This window comes from Salvia miltiorrhiza, chromosome 6, assembly GCF_028751815.1.
Source record: "Salvia miltiorrhiza cultivar Shanhuang (shh) chromosome 6, IMPLAD_Smil_shh, whole genome shotgun sequence".
In the NCBI taxonomy this organism is placed as follows: domain Eukaryota; kingdom Viridiplantae; phylum Streptophyta; class Magnoliopsida; order Lamiales; family Lamiaceae; genus Salvia; species Salvia miltiorrhiza.
The window spans coordinates 4,363,557-4,371,094 of record NC_080392.1 but is presented as its reverse complement, the minus strand read 5'-3'; the positions used below and the strand labels follow the sequence as shown (position 1 = coordinate 4,371,094).

The 7,538-nt window shown below is 35.0% G+C and overlaps 1 long non-coding RNA gene across 1 annotated transcript; it reads left to right on the top strand.

Annotated features, from left to right (window-relative positions):
- Positions 1 to 4,585: 4,585 nt before the first annotated feature.
- LOC130988075 (uncharacterized) lies at positions 4,586 to 7,136 on the top strand. Its single transcript, XR_009089967.1, has 3 exons — positions 4,586 to 4,913; positions 6,230 to 6,287; positions 6,889 to 7,136. It is a non-coding gene; the product is annotated as an uncharacterized LOC130988075 (long non-coding RNA).
- The last annotated feature ends 402 nt before the right edge of the window (positions 7,137 to 7,538 follow it).

Below are 7,538 nucleotides of genomic sequence, written 5' to 3'. Positions count from 1 at the left end.
TAAGAGCTATTGAGTGCATTTTCAATTTCATTTGCGTTTTACAGACCAGGAAGGAAAGCACAGAGAAAAAAATGATGACAGTTGAACAATTAGAAAATTTTACGTGGGATCATTCTAAACAGAAATATATGATAAGTATATACCCCAAAGCTATCGCAAGAAGAAGAAAAGTGGATTTTACAATCTAAAGTAGGGGAATAATGACCGTTACTCAATACGATAGGATGTTCTGTGATATGTCGAGAGAAAGACCAGTAACGACGCCTATGCCAACACCTTCACAGGCACAAACTCAGAACATTTGAGGAAGAAGAAAAGAGGACAACAGTAACAGTTGTCAAGCGAAAAAGACACCATGGCAGGGGCAATCATCCCAGCAATAAGGCTACAAAAGCCAAAAGGGTACTCCTAGACAGATAGGAGATAACCAACAAAGAATCTTGCCCTGCCCAAATTGTAACAAGAACCATGGTAGATGCTACAATAATGGAAGAGTGGAAGTGAAGGTTGTTACACAGTAGCCAGAAGGGCATTATGCAAACCGTTGTTTAAATAAGGAACAAGGGACGGGTCTATGCTGAACTTGCTTGTCCAGGCTCCGTATCTGCAAGCAATCCATGTTTTGCCCCACCACACCAAGAGTAGTAACCACGCCAACAACAACAACAACAATAACACATGTGTGCTTGAGCTTAAAGCTGAGCATAAATTCACTCAAAGTCATGGTGAATAACTCGTATGTTATACCGATGGGAGACATTGATGTAATCTTAGGAGTGGATTAGCTAACTGTGAACCAAACTACCATCATTTGCAACAAAAGACAAATTTCTTTTCGACCCTTGGAAATGAACTGACACTTTTCCATGGAATTAGCATGAGCAAGAGGAAGGCAATCATCTCCACCCTCGACGCAATAAAGATGATAAGGAAAGAATATTCGGACTACCTTGTGTATTTTTCATGGAGAACAAAGAACCGAGAAAAGCATCAGAGATGTGACCATCGAATGAGAATTTCTTGATGTTTCCTTAATATCTCGCCGATGTGCAACCATTCTTTTCGAAAGAGGAAAATTGGCACATTGAGAATGTGTATAAACTATAAAGAGTTGAACAAGGAGACATTCAAGAACAAGTACCCTTGTCGAGGATAAATGACCTTTTCGATCAGGTCAGAGGAGTGACTGTATTCTTAAAGATAGACCTAAGGATTGGGTATCATCAACTAAAGTTTTGGTCAAAGGATGTACCTAAGATGGCCTTCCGAATTAGATATAGCCATTATGAGTTCGTAGTGGTGTCATTCGGATTGACTAATGCACCAGTCGTGTTCATGGATCTCATAAACCGAGTGTTTCATCTATCCTTAGACAAATTTGACATAATTTTCAGAGATGATGTTTTGATCTACTCGAAAAACAAGAAAGACCATGAGAAACACTTGAGAATTGTCTTAAAAATGTTGTAAACATAGCGTCTCTATGCCAAGTCCAACAAATGCGAATTTTGGCTCAATGAAGTCACATTTTTGGGACATATTATCTCATGAGAAGGGATCAGAGTGGGTCCTGACAACAAGTTGTACACAAATAGTGATCGCCTACTAACCACTGCAACAAATTTATATTGCAACTTTGCAAGAAAGTTATTAATATTGCAATTTTGCAAGAAACTAGTATTTGGAGAAGTTTACATGTTTACAAGTGGGTGAATATGAATAACATGGTCTATTTATGAGTATCCTCTACTAATATGAACTTCTTGAACGGATAAAGTGTTGTTCATATTTTAATATTTGTATCTTGATATGTGGGGGATTTTCATTTGTTGCATAGCAATGAAAATCTTTTAGATGATGGTGTGTACGTATATCTATACATTGGATGGATGTAGATATAGACAGTTTGATGATACAGTAGCGAGTTATGTCAGTGGCACTGTAACCTAGTACTAGTAAGCGACGTTATACAGTTACTGCATCACAATTAGTACGTACTAAGATCATTTTTGCAACGTATATTCTCATCTTTTGTATGAGAAATCAATGAGGCAAATTTTCCCATGCTATGAAATGATCAAAGTAGTCATTTACTAGGCCGTTGAGCTTTAATTGCTTAGATGGTTGAATTTTTGTGTATAAGTTTTATAACTTAGTTGATTTATAGCTAATTAACAGCGATTGCTTTACTGATGGGATGAAAGCTCGATTTTGAGAATTTTGTGTATTTACTCGGCATGATGTCTCAAAGAAGCAATGAAAATCTGCTATCCGCCATGTGAATAATTTAAAGAACTACTCGTCCCCATCAACTTGAAAGAAGAATAGCAGAAGTTTTTCATTGTCAAAATCCCTTTATTGCGAGTTAAGCGGTAGAGTTTCAAAGAAGCAGTAGAGTTTTGCGAGTTTCGCTTGCTTAGATACAATGATCAAGAGCGCCTTCTTGTATGTTATTTCAACTACAAGGATCGACTTATTAGTGGGAGACGAAGCAGAAGATATATACCCTCGAGCAATTAGAGAATCTTATTTGGGGCCAGTTCACAGAAATTTCTATGAAGAATATGTTTTCATAAGTCGTCGTCAGCAAAAAGGAGACGTAATTTAACAATTTAAAGCAAGGAAAGAAGACCATGGTTGAATATGATTGAGAATTATGTGACATATCTCGATATGCGCCTTAGAAGGTTGACACATATAGTAGTTGTAACTTCTCATAGAGTTTTGATGTAGTGCCCTTGCTTGTTGGCTAGCCAAACATTCCTTCAACTAATGAAGATATATCTCATTTCCATTTCTTCCCACCAAACTTTTGTTTGAGATCTTGATATAATTTAGTGCTTCTTTGGTGGGCACTATATAGCGTATCATGAGCTTTACTCTCAACCGTTCAGTATTGGGTACACAACTTTTCTCAAACATGATAGCAGTACCCCTAGCTTTTGGGCAAGTATTGATCTCTTCTATCATAATCCTTACCCGTAATTTTTCTAACTTTTCATATTTCCTTTGTATTGTAACAATTCTGATTCTCAAATCAGGAGTTACTGTTGAAATTGCAATTACAGCTTCTATGGTTTGTGGTGGTAAAACCACATCTAAATTCAACCTTTCGAATTCCTTGATCAATTTTCTTCATGGGTAAGGAGAAATCCTTAGTTAACTTGAGTTTTTCTACTCAAGGCATCCACTACTATATTCGCTTTGCGTGGGTGACAAATTATTCTACAATCATAGTCCCTTATTAATTCGAGCTATATTCTTTGCCTTATACTTAGATCTTAATGCTCGAATAAGTATTTTAAACTTTTATGAGGTGTATCAATTCCACATCTCGTTTCATAATACTATTGTTGCTAGCTCCAAGTTATGTTGAGCAATTCAGTTCTTGCGGTCTAAATTTTCATGACCCATTAACAATAACTCTTTCACTTTGCAACAATGCATAACCAAGTCCATCTTTGATACAGAGGACCGATTTTATATGGTCTTTCAACTTTGAGAATTCGGCCATATTTTAAAATAGCCTTTCATCCAACAATAGATGAGCAATTTGAGAGAAATCTTTAAACCTTGGAAGATGTGATATAGATTATTGTACTAGAGCGAAGAAGCGGCGGCTTTAGCAGAAGGGACGCTGACAATCGTGGGTGAATCCGGGTTCCAAAACTCTCTTTTCAAAAATGATTTGTCTTTTCCCTAGCACGGTAGGAGTGAATTCCCCGCCTACAGAGGGCAGGAGACGACCATCTCAAGGTGCATCATGCGTACTCAGAAGCCGCATTATGCACTAGAACGAAGGATGAATTGGGAAAAAGCTTTTGCTACTCATTGAATTTGCCTACAATAATAATTTTTGGGCAACAATTGATATGACACCATGTGGAGCTTATTGTGGAAAGAAATATTGATCTCCACTCTATTGACATGAGGTAAGTGAAAGAAAAGTGACAGGACCTGATGCGGTTGAATAAATGATTACGCTTATCCGACAAAATCGACAACTGCTCAAGGAACCTCAAGAGCAACATAAACTTTTTGTAGAGGATGAAGTTTTTCTCAATGTTACGCATTCCAAGAGTGCACAAGATCGATGTGAAAAACAAGTATCTAGAATTATTTTCTAACGTAGTCAAATTTCGAGGACGAAATTTCTTTAAGGGGGAGAGGATGTAACACCCGGCATTTTCACTACAGTTTATATTATTATTATTATTATTATTATTATTATTATTTTCTAATCTAAAAGAAGAAAGAGAAGTAGAATCACTGAGATGAGATGAGATGAGATGAGATATTATTATAATGGCCTGAGCTTTTAATTCAGTGAGCTTTTAATTTGAATAATTAAGTATTCTTGCATCTTTTATTAAATTTTATTCTTGGAAGCAAGTTTATAATTCATAGTAAAGGGATTATTTTATTATTTTCAGAGATGAGAATGGTGATAAGTACGAAGTATTATTAGTCGATTTATCGCTCGACTAATTGAAGTGATGGATATTTAATTATTTATATATGAGCTTTCTTATTTTAATAGTGATGATTTATTATTAAACCATGAATATGAGATTTACTATTATTTCTTAATTATTGAGATTTTTTTTAAGTTATTCAAGTGAGGTTTTATATTATTAAATTATGAAAGAAAATGTTGAATTATTTTGTGAGTTAGTTAAAATGTAGAATTTTAAACCCACACATACTAGTAACATTTTATTACTTACTTTTACTAAACCTAATAAGATATATATATATATATATATATTGGCTTATAAGGGAAGAAAGCCCATTTTTCTTCTTCCCCTGGCAGACGTCCAACCCCTTCCCCATCAAACCTCCATTCTTTTTATTTGCAAGCTCAAATCTTAGCCTCTAAAATCTCAAATATCATTCATAGATCACAGATTGAGGTAAGAACATACTTTGGCAAGATTTCTATGGTCTAAAATCGAGGAAATATTTACTTTATTTTCTTGATTATTTTCGAAAATTGGGGGTTTAATGCTAGAGTTGAAGTATGATCTTAATATTGAGATATATTATGTTTTTGATGTTCCTAAGCATGATTATGGTGGTTAATTGTATTAATTCTTACTTGATTTCGAGTTTACTCAAGTTAGTATGAACCCTAGGTTTGAGGTTGAGAGTTCTGATTATGTTCTTGAATAATTGGACTCATATATGTGTTCTTGAGTTGGAATTATGTCATATATGAGTAAATTACGAGTTTACACCATATAGGATGTGAGATTGAGTTTGTTAGTTTAATGAAAATTGGGGCTTTTGAGATAAGAAGGTTTATATGCTATTTATTGATGGATGTAGATATATTATGATGTGATTTTATCAAATATATGGAAATTAGAACAGCCCTAATGTGTGGAAAATTGTTATAAGAATTGTTATGTTGTAACTTGTTGGCTTTGTTGTGTTAAACATGAGTTAAGTTTGAAGTTAAAGCATTCTAGTATGTATTATGATCGTGTATTTGAGTCTACACATTTTATTTGGCCAAAGTATGAGTTATATGTTGAATTGAAACAAAGAATACATTGATGTCAGTTTTTAACTTGGCAGAGCAGTGTCTTGGGGGATGATTTTAATGATGTTCCCATAGTCCAAATGAGTTGAAATTTTTACTGTAATAACTTTATCATGAGTAGTACGTTTCTGCAAAATTTCAGCTAAATCCGAGACCATTAGATGTGTCAAACGAGTTTCTGAAATGTACTGCGCGAAGCAGCGAAGTTCAGTGGCAGATTTTGCCTTTTGTGAGATAATTTCATATACACTTGAGATATTGTATTTTTGTAACTTTCTAATAAAAATAGACTCTGAGAGATTTCTAAAAATGTAAAGTTTGTATTTTTTTTTTTTTAAAGAGGTTGATTTTATATGATATTACAAAGTTGAGATTCATATATGATTACATATTTGAGATTTCTTACTTGAGCAAGTTATTAATAGAACTATGCTAAGTGATTGATGTTTAGTTATTAATTGTAAGCTAATCTATATAGAATGGATTAGGTTACTCTTAAGCTTTTCTCAATTTGAGATATCCCAAGAGATGTGATGTTACTATTTTGCTTTTAGTTAAGTCCATATAAGTAGAATACTCAGATTAGAGGATGCAACTTTCAAGTGATAGAAGGTTCATTCAAGATTTACTTTCTATTTACTTACTTATTATCCAATCTTACGTGGGGACCTCATTATAATGAAGGTTCGAGTGGCTTTATAAAGTAAACAAGCAAGGATCTCTACTTCATTAAGCATACCAGGTGGGCATTACTTTTACTATACGTATATAGAGATCCCCTGCGTGTCGTAGGCCTCTTATACGAATGAATGCATGAGATGATTTAACTGTTAATTTCAGTTTTACATATATCTATCAAATGAGTTTAATGTTACATTTGAGCAAGTTATTTCGTTACAAAATATTTGAGTTAAAGTTATTTCAAGTATTGTCTTGCCATAAAATGTTTAAATTTTAGTATGATATCTATCTGCTTTGGCTTTGCCAATGATGCAATCGAATTCGGGTCCTGAGCAGTTGATAGCTATCCTGCCAGGGCTAGTGTACACCAATGACCGTGAGTCATCTAGCGGGTTGGCCGGTCAAGTGACCGTGAGAGGTGGCCACCTCTCCGGCACACAGTTCCAGATATGATAGATTACAAGAGAACTTAGTCTGCAGACCAACTTTAAGAATCACAAATGAATTTAGTAAGCTTGGGCCTTTTAGCGAAAAACTCCCTTGCTGTACTGTTTATGATGGCATGACAATTTACAGTTTTGAAGCATGTATTTTTATACTTAGGCATACGTGCCCACTGAGTACTTTTGTACTCAGCCCTGCATATATTTCTAAATGTGCAGGTTGAGCAATGGCTGATGAAGATGAAGTGATGAGCGGAGCTTTTGTCATAAGTTTAATAAATGGACTCTTGGATACATGTCTCCATACATGTAATCAGATTATGTTATTCCGCTGCATACTCTCAAGTAATATGTCTTTAAGCTAAGTCGGGTTCATCCGAACTTACGAGTTAATCGAGTCCTTGCGACTAAACAACAGTTATCTTATGATTGTCCCTCCTTAACAATGATTTGATTTCGAGCCTTCATTATTTATTCACCCCTTTCTTTTCCCGCTTCTAATCTCCCTCCCTTAGTCATGGTTTCCCCGACTTAATTATCCTTAATTAGGTCCGGTCGTGACATACATGGTCCCTAAATGTTCCTTATGTTCATCTTCATTCTTGGAGTCATTAAGACGAACTTATCTAGGTGAAGGTGGAATACTCTATCAATGATGCCCATGAATATATTTGGGCATTTGTTAGCCTGAATGGCACAACTACAAACTTGTAGTGGTCATAACCCGTTCTAAAAGTTGTCTTGAGTATACTTTCTTGTATGACTTTTAGCTAATGATACTCGATCCTAAAATCGATTTTGGAAAAACACACTTGCATCCTTGAGTTGGTCGAACAATTCATCTACCCTCGGTAAAGGATATTCATTCA